At 35.8% G+C, this 13,018-nt stretch overlaps 1 long non-coding RNA gene across 1 annotated transcript in view; it reads left to right on the forward strand.

The window, feature by feature from the left end:
- The window catches only part of LOC134472595 (uncharacterized), a 31,736-nt gene extending 30,240 nt beyond the window's left edge, over nucleotides 1-1,496 (forward strand). Inside the window, exon 4 of the long non-coding RNA XR_010042481.1 lies at nucleotides 1,424-1,496. This is a non-coding gene — a long non-coding RNA (uncharacterized LOC134472595). The remainder of the gene's footprint in view (nucleotides 1-1,423) is intronic.
- Nucleotides 1,497-13,018: the final 11,522 nt, after the last annotated feature.

The raw sequence follows: 13,018 nt of genomic DNA on the forward strand, positions 1-13,018 counted from the left end.
GAAGTACTATTATAAATCCACTTTCAAAATTTGCTTTTTTTTTGGTATTTGCTCTCCTTTAAGTGTTATTTATGGATGAAAGCCAAGATGAAAACTAAGCTATATATGTCTTAACAGTGACAATAAAATCACTTCAAAACTATATATAGTGTGGATAACATGTTTTATTTGTTTCTTTACAGACTTTCAAGCATTTGGCAAATTATAGGTTCATATCAACAGGAAATAAGGTCTGATTTCATACAGTACCACTTTGCATAAGGTTTGCAGTGGTAAATGCAAGTGATATAAATAGAATTCATTCAATCGTTCAAAGATATTATTTGACAGATTTCCTGGCACAGTGATATAGCAACAAGATAATCTTTTAATGTTTTTAATACTTACATGAAAATTGAGATTAAATATCCCCTTTATGCCTGTCATGGTGAGAAGTTACATTTTATATTTGCAAATAACATTCTTTACCAGGCTATAAATTCACTGTGCTTTGTTCATATCACAGAGTCTTCATCCATAACCAGCAATTGCAAAACTGCATTTTATCTGCTCCACTATACATCACACTCAACAGTTAGGTGGAGAAAAGATCTGACATCACCATAATGGACCATTTGGGGCTGAAGACCCCTGTTTGTCTTTTTGCAGATGGTTAGATTTACCAAGTGATCTCTTGGTGAAGACAAGAGAGAAAAATGTATCCCCAACTCATCATAAACTGCAATTCTAAACTAAACCTTGTGACATACCTCCCCAAATTGTTTTATTCCTATTCAGATGATTTCTTGGAAAAGGTGCTAAAAATTTCTTGTCTGTTTGTGCCTCAGTCACATCCAAGCTCAAATAACATCATTTGTAAATCACACCTTGAGATGAGAACTATAAGACAAAACAAATCTGATCGCTTTCTTTCCTTAGAGTTTAACCCAAGTGGTGAGTGCCTTCAGGGTAGAAGCAGTGAAGCCATGATGTATTACCAGTGTACCAAGGGTAAATGTTGGGTAAAAGATAAGTGCGGAAAGGAACCCTGACAGGTGGTGACTTATCACCTATTTGATGTGAAAAATCACCTGTCATATCCTTGAAAACATTTCCAGTTCTGTTGCCAAATGCATTCTCTTTCAGGAAAATCTCAAATCTCAAAGACAGCTTTCGTCTAAAGTTTGGTTGCCAGATTTTGAATACATACATCAATAGAATTTTAAGTATAAACCTGGGATTAATGTAAAATTACCAAACTTTAAAGCTTTTTTAAGTAAGTAATATCTTTCAGAAAAATATCATTATAGCAGCAACCATAATTCAAAGTAAAAAAGAATGTTCTAACACTTAAAGATAGAAATTATATCAAAATAGATAATAATCATTTAAGTTAAAAATTATTTAATATCTACTGTTTTATCCTAACTGTTCTCACTTCAAGATAGACCAATGAAGACTTTTCAACTCATTAAGTAATTAGTAACCATTGCCAGGAGGGGAGAAAGTACAAAAAGGATTCAAGGAAAACTTGGCAAGTATAAAATGGGCAAGTAATATCTTAATTTTGAAGAAGTTCATTGTCTGGAATTGAAAGTTGCTTTCTTGGGGCTGGGGATTTAGCTCAGCGGCATAAGCACCTGCCTTGCAAGTAGGCAGTCATGAGTTTGATCCCCGGTACCAATAAAAAGGAAAATTTAATTTAATTTAATTTAATTTAATTTAATCAAAAAAAAGTTGCTTTCTTGTACTGTGGTCAAAACTTACTAAATTTAAGCCTATACAGTATTTTCTTAATCTGGTGTTGGGCCACCTTATGGACCATAACTGACTTGAATAATGACAATTAACTAAATTCACATTTAGAACCCATCTCCAGCATTTACCCGCTGTGCCATCCTGAAATACTTCATAACTTCTTTGTATTGTGTTTTCCTTAGGAGAAAAATAAAGATAATGATAAGACCTACCACCAATGCTTCTGAAAAAACAAAGCTGTCATGTTGCCAGCTTTTTATTAATGCTTAATAAATAGGAGAGGGGAGTGGGTAAGTGTTCTTATTCGCATGTCTCCTCATTGATACAAGGACAGATGACTGGCACAACCAACTTTATGGGATCTCATGAAACCCTTACAATGATCTTAAAGTTTTAAAGGATCTGCCAAAATTCTTGACCATTTTGAAGTATTTATTCTAACACGTAGTTCATTTTCTTGGCATATAATGGTACAAGATAAGAGCTAAGATATTTAATACTGGTGTAGCTTTTTTTAGAATGTTCCATGAAAGACTTTGTAAATTACCTTCTGAGTTATATGTACGAAGAAAACCACTGACTTTATGTAATACCTGACTGCAAAACATCAGTAATCCTTCCAGGGAACCCAGATTTGTCCAGCTGGCATCCTCTTATCACCTATGATGCCACATGACATGCAAGTGTGAAGTCTTAGGGATTGTTGTTACTGAGATTGAGTCTTGAGCTGTGATTTAAAGCCAGATATGCACACTGCAGTCACAGACACTTAGAAGTTTTATGTAAAGTATCGCTGTGAGTATTCCTTAACAATACAGCATAATAGCTCAGGAAAGTATCCTTGAAATTTAGGTCCAAAAACTACCTTAATGTTACTCTACAAATTACAATATACAGAAAACAATATGCTATAAGAGAAAAAAATTAATTGATAGAAGAGCATAAAATACATTTGCTAAAACAAAAAAAAAATAGATTGTATTGGGTGAATCTCAACTTGAGCTATATTCTTTTAAATTTTGAAAGCCTTTCTGTCTCTCTTTCCATCATGAGATTAATGTTTAGCGATGCACAGGACTGGAGGAGGAGTATAAAGTATAATTTTTATGAAGCCTTTCAGGATACCCAAGTGAGGAAGCTAAGAACACTTGAATGGCCTCGGAGAATAATACAACCAAAGCAACAGTAAAAATTTATAGGTTACATATACCCCAACATATATGTATGCATGTTTATGTAGCAAATAAAATGCACCATTATTAAAAAATCATGGCTATATAACTCAGTAGATAATTTTTGAATTTCAGAGAACCATCATATGTTTTAGTGAGAGATTGGCCTTCACGTCAGAGCACTTTGAAGTTAATGATAGTGGTTATTACACTCCATATATAATATAAATATCTTCAGGACACATTGACAGAAATAGTGCCGTTTAACTTCATATACTTTTTGTCCTTCACACATCTACTGTTAAGAAATAAATTATTATGCTGAAGAAAGGTACTAAATTAACAATTTAAGCTAAGCACTTCAGTTAGAAATACCTCCTTTAGCATTATATAGGATAAGTTGTTATTGGAAATTCTGAAAAAAATCAATTTTAACCTTGTATAGGAATTCAAAGCAAAATAATCATGAAGTGTATGAAGAAAGGACCCATAAGCCAGGAAAGAGGGAAAAATGTAGACTTTAGCAGGTGAAAACAATCAACCCTAGCTACAGTCCCCCATTTTCCATAAGTCAGCTTTTGAGTTTTATACTCTATATACTTTTCTACCATTATTAAAACAATAAAAAAATCCAAGAAGAAAGCAAAATTTGTGCCTTAAACAATCCAATTTCATTAACAAGAAATAAAATCTTATTATTTTGGAATGCAGGCAATTATTTGGTTCATATAAATATGTAGTGTTTGATAATGCTTGGTCCTCAAAGGAGAATTTCGTTGTTTTATGAGATAAATTAATGTCCCATTGGTCTATCCTTATTTGTCAACAGATAGGCACATATTGAAATCAAGTTATAAATAAAGAAGATTAAATCTAATGAGGCAAATCTTGACCCTCAATTTTGAACCTTAGTTTCTTCAACCAAATAGTTCAAACAGTGGTCCTCACCTCACAGAAGTGACCTAAGGATTAAATCAAATAATGTCTATGAATGCCTATCACACATTAAGCATTTAGAAGCATTAACAGCAGTAACAGGATTCACAGTTTCAAAGTACACAAATCTGAAAAAGAGAAAGTACTTGAAGTGAATATTTTATGGCATTAGATGTGATAATCTCATTCATCATTCTCACAAACACTATAGTGCTGCTAATGGGATCCAATAGCCTGTGCAAAAAGACATCCTGTAACCTCTCCTCACTAAGATTGTTCTTGCTAATAGGGTGGGAATAACTGAAGTCTTTTGACAAAAAGCATTTCTCTTTCAAGCGTTATTGGCAGGCTCTGCCATTATTTGATTCTTTAGTTTTCACTTTTCTAGGCTTCCATCGTTGCCCAAACTGTCTTTTGATTGACATCCTCGCTGCTCTTTCCTTATGTACGGTAAGATCCTAAAGCAGATTATGGTCTCACAAGCCCAACATCATTTTTCTTTCTCCTTTGCATATAAAATTAACAGAACCATTTAATTTTTTAAAGGGCAACTTTTTTTTTATTCATTTCAAATTATATCTCTATCTCTGCAGATACAGGGACACAGAGAAAGATCTGAACAAGCATGCCTTGCCAAATCCCCTCTCCGTGTGTTACCATGCAGTCTTACCTATGTCATCCTCCTGTACAAAGTTTTCTGTTCATAGAAATTTTATACATAAAACGGTACAAATTTCCCTGTTTCCTTGAGTCATTTCTGAAAGCTGCCATGTTACATAAAACTTAAATAAATGTGTATGTTTTTCTCTTGTCAGTGTTTGGTTTGTTACAGAGGCCTCAGTCATGAACCTAACAGAGAGTGAGAAAAAAAATACTTTTTCTCCCTTACACAAGGTTTAAGGGGAAACCTCATTAAAATCTCAGAAAATGATCAAAGAAGAATATACAAAATGCAATTATTCTTGCTTTTCATATAGTTGATATTAGTATGTATGAATCCCAATTTGACTCTAAATAATGTTGAACCTCAGACTTAACATGTGTAACCTGCAAGCCTAATTAAAACAGTCTTACAGGGACTATTTAAAAGACAGATGATAATGTTCTTTGAAACATGCTTGTCCTAAAGAAAGTAGACGTAAGTCCTGAGATTGAGTAAAAAGATGGTAGATGGGCCAGGGATTTAGCTCAGGGGCATAAACACCTGCCTGGCAAGTGCAAGGTCATGAGTTCGATCTCCAGTACCAAAATAAAACTATGGTAGACTAGGTGGCAGTGGTGTTTCTGAGGACAAAGTAGTTTCTGCCATCACATGTTCTTCAGTACAAGTCCATGTATCTATCTAGAGAAAGGAGTGGCAATAAAACAGGGTAAACCCGAAAGAGCTATTTATTAAAAACTCATTAAGAACAAAAGCGTGACTAGACAGCACCACTCTATCGTTTCTGTAAGAATATAGCTCAGTTTACATGTCAAAGTATGGATGCTGTAGACTGAGAAAAGAGAGAGCTGGACCAACACCTGATGAGGAGGCCAAGAGAGGCTCTTCAAGCAAGGAAAGCTCCTCAGGCAGGCAGACCACTCCACAGGGCCTCCTTGGCAGGACTGATCACAACAGACAGAAACAGCAAGAAAAAAATTGAAACAAATCATCACGTTTCACCAGAGTGCATTCTTAAGGATATCTAAAAGATTTGAACAGGTTAGGATTTCCATGGAGCATGCTACGAGCCCATGAAACACTTGATTCTGCAATGATAATCTCATTATTTTTATCGCCCGGCAATTATGAGAGATAAATGTGAGTTAAATTAACATTATTTCAGACAATTTTAGCCTCTAAGCTTAGCTTTCTAAAATTAGTCTTTCAGCATTCATAACAAACCATAGCCTAAACATACAGGAGTCATTTTATTCTTTATGTCAGGGTGAAATATTTTATAGTCCAACCAAAGCAAAACAAGTTAAGGTATTAGAACACAGTTTTCTATTCTTTCAAACCTCCATTTTGTTGATGTTATTAAACTAGACAGCATTTGTCAAGAACTTGAACACTGGAAATAAAATACATCTTGTTATGGATTAAAACCTGGTGGTCAACTTAATGCCAGCTGGATTAAATCATCATGGTGCTGAACGTAGATGTTCCACCTGAGGAAAGTTGCCAGCATAAATAGGGACATGGAGAAGGAAAAGCTAGGCAGTGTGGATTTCTCTAAATGTTGCTGTTTGAGCCGTTGGTTCTCCTGGAGGAGCTTGTCATGACTAGCTTCCCCAATGTGAGTTTGACCATTGTCATCACAGGAGCTCGGGACCTTGTTGGTGAGAGTGGCTGTGGTTCACTTTAGAGGAACCTTGGTCCTTACATTGAGCATCGCTTCCTGGCTCTGGAGGGGAAGACATGGGCCATTTCATCTCCATGACGAACTCATCATGCTGGCTTCCTGGCATGTACTCGACTGTTCTTATCATCAGAGGAGCTCAAGACCTCCGTGTCGGAGGATGGCTATGGTGCTTTTTAGTACAACCCTAGTTTTTATTGTGAGCGTGACTTCTCGGCTCCAGTGTAGAACCTTCAACCTACCAGCACAGCTCCTTTGCCCCACTGGCATAGACTTTCTAGCTTCCACACTGACCTTTGGGCCTTCCCAGTGCGGCTCCATAAAACAGACTAGCGCAAGTCCTTCTTGTGTGCTCTAGACCTCCAGTTGGACTCATGGGAGGCATTGTCATGGGCTCTAGGTTTTCATCTGAACTCATGCAGGACATTGCTGTGGGATACAGGCCACTGGCTGAATATTCCCAGTCTTTAGTGTTGTGGATAGATTTCCTGCACTTTCTTGTTTTAAACTCTGGGTGATCATCATAAATAATATTATAAATTCTGTGTTCTGATTCTGATTGTTCTCCTCACAACCCCTGACTACCACACATGTGTTCATGGGGTCAAACGCCAGATCAAGCTCTTCTAGTTGTCTAACTCTGAATAAATTCTGTAACTTTCTGTCTAATTATCTTTATTTTATAAAATGAAGGTGGTAAGTGTCATTACCACATGGTGCTATTAATACCAGGCACCTAACAACACAGTAGAAGTATTTGTGGAATATTCTTTGATGAATACTTTTGGATACTGAGGATATGGGAGAGAAAAAAACACACAAGATTATCATCCTTATGAAGCTTGCATTTTATTCAGTCTCTAAACAATAGTCAATAGCTAAGTAGTCCATGGTACCATAATTAAATACTTCCATACTAACGGGCAAAGGCCAATAGGTTCTCACAGTTACAAATAACACTACTAATGATTAAATGTTTCTTCAGACTTTAAATACTTTTTAAAGAATGGGTATACAGAAGTTGAAATACTGCATTAAAAGTTTCCAACACTATATTTTAAGGAATGTAACCCTGGTTCTTCAAAATATTTTACTTTTTACCTGCAAAATGTAAATATATATAAACATATTCAAGATACAATAATATAGTTTGATGGTTTCCTATAAATTAGACAAAATGATGGCTCCTGCTCTGTTCAAGATCATTTTGATAATAAGTTTCGGCTTTGGGATAGTACAAATAATCTTTGACCAAAGCTAGGGGAATACTGTTTAGTTTCATTATATCCTAAGAATACAAAATATGATGAGTGTTGACTTAAAAATGTATTATCACAAGAAACACTTTGCCATTAATCTCCCTCAAAATACTGTCCCTGAATTCAAACACACTTACCTCAACATTTTTGCCACCTTCTAAAGCAGTTCTGGAATTCCTTCATTGTGAGTGATTTTTTATGAAATGGGATTAAAAAAATACAGTGAATGCTGTTGCTGAGGGCCATCCAATGGCAAGGCAGATTCGTAAAAACACTATGGTTTATTTTTATGCACCTGTTAATCAGATCTCCACAGCAAAAAATTTTTTTGGAAAGTAGATTGCTTATGGAAGTTATAAACTTGTGATTACAGAAAATTCTGTGAATTCGAGAAGATATACTTAAAACCCTCAAGAAATAAGTTTCAAAGCATGAATGGCTTATATCAAAGATCACTTTCAATGTCTTACACCTTCATAGACAACTTACATTCATAGGTCAGAAAACTGATGGTATTAAGTAATATAGAAATTAATCATTTAACCAATCATATACCACTTGAATTAGGGTGTCCTGCCATACTTTTAAAACTTATGACAACCTTAACAAATGTACCTTTATTGTATTTATTACAGTATATTTATTTGTTGTCAAATATAAAAAGTACTCATTTAAAAACTACTTCCATTAGGAGCACTGAAGTCTGAGAATGCATTGTCCATTATATGTACTGGCATTCCTCTTGAAGTCCTATAGTACATAATTGGGTGTCTTAGTTACTTTTCTCTCTCATTGCTGAGACAAAATACCTGATGCCCAAAGTTAGGGGAAAAAGGTTTATTTCTTACAGGTTGGAGGTTTCAGGCAATACTCAGTTGGCTCCAAGGCAAAAAGATATGGCTGAGGGATAGCAGTTCTTGGCGGCCTCAAACAGCAAGTGCAAACAGCGAAAGAAAAAGACACACCTTCTTCCCGCCATTACACAGTATGCTGGCTCCACCCCTGGACAGGTGTAGCACTCATACCACCAATCCAGGCACTAGGCAATGAACCAATCACGAACACTAGATACAGTTGGGTCCATGATTGCATGAGACTTTGTGGGGCGCATCTGACATAAACTATAATAGTAAGAGTTTGAACTGTATAAAACACTTTGTGTTCGCTGATATAATACACAAGCGCTATATCAGATTCATACATTTTCTGTTTAACTAAATTTATCTACTTGTTTTCTTTTTAATTGTCCTGCGTTTTGTGTATTTGGATGTTCAGAGCTGTATCAGATCATTTCTGGAAGATATCAAGCTTGGAAGTCACATGTACATAGATTATATTACAGGTAATTAAAATGTTTCTACCACATCATATATTCCATGTGATTCACTCCCCATTTTGCCATAGCTACTGGTTCCACTAAACATAGCAGGAGAAAGTATCTGAGAACCATTTGTTCACCAAGTGTTAAGGACAATAAATTGTTCAACTATCTGAAGGAAGATCTCTGGGGAATGAATTAATTTTTCATTATATATGTGTTAGCAGGAGCTGCCCAACTTGAGCTCCAGAACTACTATGAAACGAATAGTTTATTTCTTAAATAAATATTTGTTCTATTGAAATAGTAACTTTAAATGAAAAAAGGACATCCTGGGCAGAAAAACAAGAGTTCTCAAATGCATCTGATGAGATAATCAATCCAATCACTACTCAAAAGGCAACATATTCCAATTGTTAGCAACAAATATTGGGCATCAGGAAGCCCTGAGTCTCAATTCTGATTTTCTCAATCATTAATTGTGTGATCTTGGCCAATCTGTAAGGCCCTTTTAGCTTCATTTTTATCATCTTTACAATGGATATAAATTATAATACTAAATTTGTGATGTTAAGAAGATTGAGACACACAGCTTATTGTACTGCAGTCATCTACATATTTGATCTTACTATGATAATTACTTTGAATATTATGACTCACGGATACAAACAAAAAGCTTTAAATTAAACATTAGCCTCTGACTCAGAAATTCCACTTTTAGGAATTCTACTGAAATAAATAATTAAGGACTCCCACAATGCTTTAATTCCCAGAGCACTACAGAATTCTAGTCATAATTCCAATATTAATTGTGTGCAATGAGTCCCACAGCTACAGCCAGAAGCTATAAACTGACCACACAGTGACTCCAGATCTACTCTGTTGTGCATCAGCCTTTTCCTATTCTAAGGGAAAAGAAGAAAAAAAATTTTAAAGTTTAAGAAGTTGAAAAAGAAAAAAAAGAAAAAGAAAAAAAAGAATAACTGAAACATATAATTATGACTGTGATTATTTGATAATGTGATGATTTTGATTAAGAGAATAATTCTATCTGGATTAGTAGGACTATCTGAAATTTAAAGAACAAAAAAATCTTAAATTTGAAAAGACTTTTTTCAACTTCAGTGAAGGGATCATTTTAGCTGACAATAATAAATTAATAATGAGATTAGCTCTAGGGCAGTGTTTACTTAGTGCGATTTCCCTAAACCCTCTGTATTAAAATCCACTAGTTTGTTTGATAAACATGCAGATTCCTGAGTCCATGCTAGGTCTGTTAAATCAGAATCCTGGACAGGGTTAGGAAACCTGCACTTTCCTGAGGTCCCCAGAGATCAGCTGGCTGTGACCCCTCTCCACCCTCAGGAGAGGGGTTCATCTAGGAGAGCAGTCACAGGTCTTCTTAGTGACCCAAAGGCTCACTGTCAGGTCTTTCCTGCCATTCTTTGAAAACGGAAACTGAGAAAGAAGTTATTTTTTAGAGCAAGATGGAAGAATATATTTTTATTGCACTTCAGCTTGTAAGATCATTTCAAATAATACCATCTATGTCCACTTCTGTTTCTATACATGTATGTTTACAATGTTCTATCACTGGCTTTTTCCTAAGGAGCTTCATCTGTAAAGAATGTACATATAAGCATCCCACTCTTGGAGGGTCACTTTCTTATAAACTCTTATATCCCTAACAAAAATATAACAGCTGTCCGGCCTAGCTCTAGCCAACAGTCTCATTTTTCTCTCTCTACACTCTTTGTAGGAATAAATTTTGCAGCCTTAAATTTATAGTCACAGATGAAGGCAGTTGAAAGACTGGCTTTCAAAAGGCAAATATGGTTCATAGTATGGCAAGCATTCTGTAAAACAGAAGAATCCCTTTAGTATTCTCTCTACATTGCCAGTTTTTCTTATTTTAAATTACTTGAGGTGACAATAAAGAATTTTAATTTTTGTTTTAAAATTTCACACCACTGTTTCAACAAATCAATTTCAAAAATAAAATGAGAATAGCACCTTAAAAACCACACTCTACAATTATGGACCTATTAACAAGAGGTGATTCTTTGCTTTGGTGTCTTTTATAGATAATCCCCTGGAAATCAGGTGTTAAAGAAGATTGTGGCTCAAGGAAACTGCTCACAGATGGTAGAGAAGTAGGTGAGAGTTCTAACTAATGTAAAATTTCTTAATTGAGTGAAGATCTATACATGCCTTTGTATGTAATTCATATACGTTAAATACACATGCATATCTTTGATTTTACAGTAGGATAGGCATGCATATATAATTTTTCTGCACATGTGTTTTAAAGAGTTCACATTTATCACAAACACAAAAAGTTGTTTTAATCAAAATTAACTTCTTTTCTGTATTTTAGTGTCCAAAACCTATAAATAATCTGAAATCTGAAATGGAATATTTTTATGTATCTTGCTTAACCTATCTCTTATTTTTCCCATTCGAATACATGTACACGCAAATTCTCCACATGAAAACAGGCAACCCCTTGTGATATAATCACTCAGCAACTAGAATTTCCTCTTTCCTCCATAAGCTGTTATATCCAGATGCTCCAAGGCTGAGATTCCTCGGGCTTCATAAAGGACATTAAGTTTCCATCTAGTGTTTACCTCCGTCTCCCACGACCAGGCAGTGAGCCAGTCTCTTAGCCTGGAAGACAGAAATCCTGGCTAGAGGTCAAGGAAGTAGCAAGAAGAAAACTCCAGGACAGAGTTCTCTGAATAGCGCAGCTGGGAACGCGGAGGGAACGACCCGATCTGAGAGAAGACAAAACAGAAAGCTAGAGAAGAAAAGAAGGGAGAGGATAACCTACCCAGGATTTTGGAAACGCAGCCAAAACTGGCCAGATGTGTGTACGGTCCTCAGCATTAACCCCAGCACCTGCAGCAGAGATGTATCTTTCTCTTTAGGCAAGTGGGGACCAGAGAAAGAACATGTTCCACAGGCTCTCATTTACATATCTAAAATAATTTTACAGTTTAATGAGCAATTTAAGTTTTTTAATAAACCCTAGATGAATAACACTTTAACATTTTCTTAAAAGTAAATAACCATAACTAGGAATGCTTTATTTTAACAGAGAAAAATCTCTATAGTTAAAACAGAGGCTGAAATCAGAGCACAGAGAGGAAGGAAGTGGGAAGGGCCAGTCTAAGGTGTGCAGCACAAGGTTCACTCAGCAGGGTCACGGTTTACCCAGGTCCTGCCTGTCTCCTTACCGATGAAAAATGAAGATATCAGGCCCATTTCAGATGTTTAATATTCCTCATGTCTGGGAACAAAGTCTCCTGATCTGAATTCTGTCCAACATTGCCTTGGTGCAGCTGACAACTCCCCCCGCTAGGTTGTCATGGTCTACTAATTCATGAAATCTCCTGAAATGACATTCACCTTTCTCTACATACAGCATGACGCTGTCACGTGATTACTTGGAAATTCTATCTCATATTTCTGTTCTTCATTTGGAGCTATCTTTTCCACTTATCTCTCTTCCTCCACCTACTTTTTTGAGTTTTCAGCTCCAAAGCAAGAGTTCTCAGGACAATCTCCCTCATTCCCATGGCTTCATTCATGACCCTTATATCTCAGACATCTAAGCCTTCCTTCTGGAGCTATTTCTTGAGTTCCAGGCTCCAACATAGAATTGTCTACCAGCCAGCTCCTCTTGGCTTTCCAGCAGTTGCACCAATGTGTAAGATGGAATTCACCACTGTTCACTCTCCCTCAAAGGCACCCGGGTCAGAAACTGGGGAATCACCCTGCTCTTTATTTTTATTCATATGAGTTGTCTTCTTCCTACACACACACACGTGCACACACACACACACACACATATACACACACATCATCAAAACAATGAGTCTAAAATATTGCTGAACTCTATCCCACTGCTTCTGACTTATTTTAGGCTAAATCTTCTCTTCCCTCCTCTGATGCTTCCTCTCTCCTTCCTTCTTTAGTTCCCATTGGAAAGGTCCAGATTGTTCTTTCTATAAATATAAAACTTATTAAGTGTCTAATATAGTAGGGCAGTTGCTCATACGTTCAAAAAAAGTCAAAATTTCAGGAAAGGGGAACCTTATATAAGCTTTATTGTGCAGCCTTCAAACGTTATTCTTTCTTCTCACCAGAACTATTTTCAACTTTTATTAATTATTAAATTACCAAGCTCCAGATCATCTTAGTGTTTACTTTCATTCCAGATTGTTGTTCCACCTTGAAACTAATTTTACT

Source organism: Cavia porcellus, unplaced genomic scaffold, assembly GCF_034190915.1.
Source record: "Cavia porcellus strain 051 isolate PalLab524CR breed Dunkin Hartley unplaced genomic scaffold, mCavPor4.1 scaffold_24, whole genome shotgun sequence".
NCBI classification, from domain to species: Eukaryota; Metazoa; Chordata; class Mammalia; order Rodentia; family Caviidae; genus Cavia; species Cavia porcellus.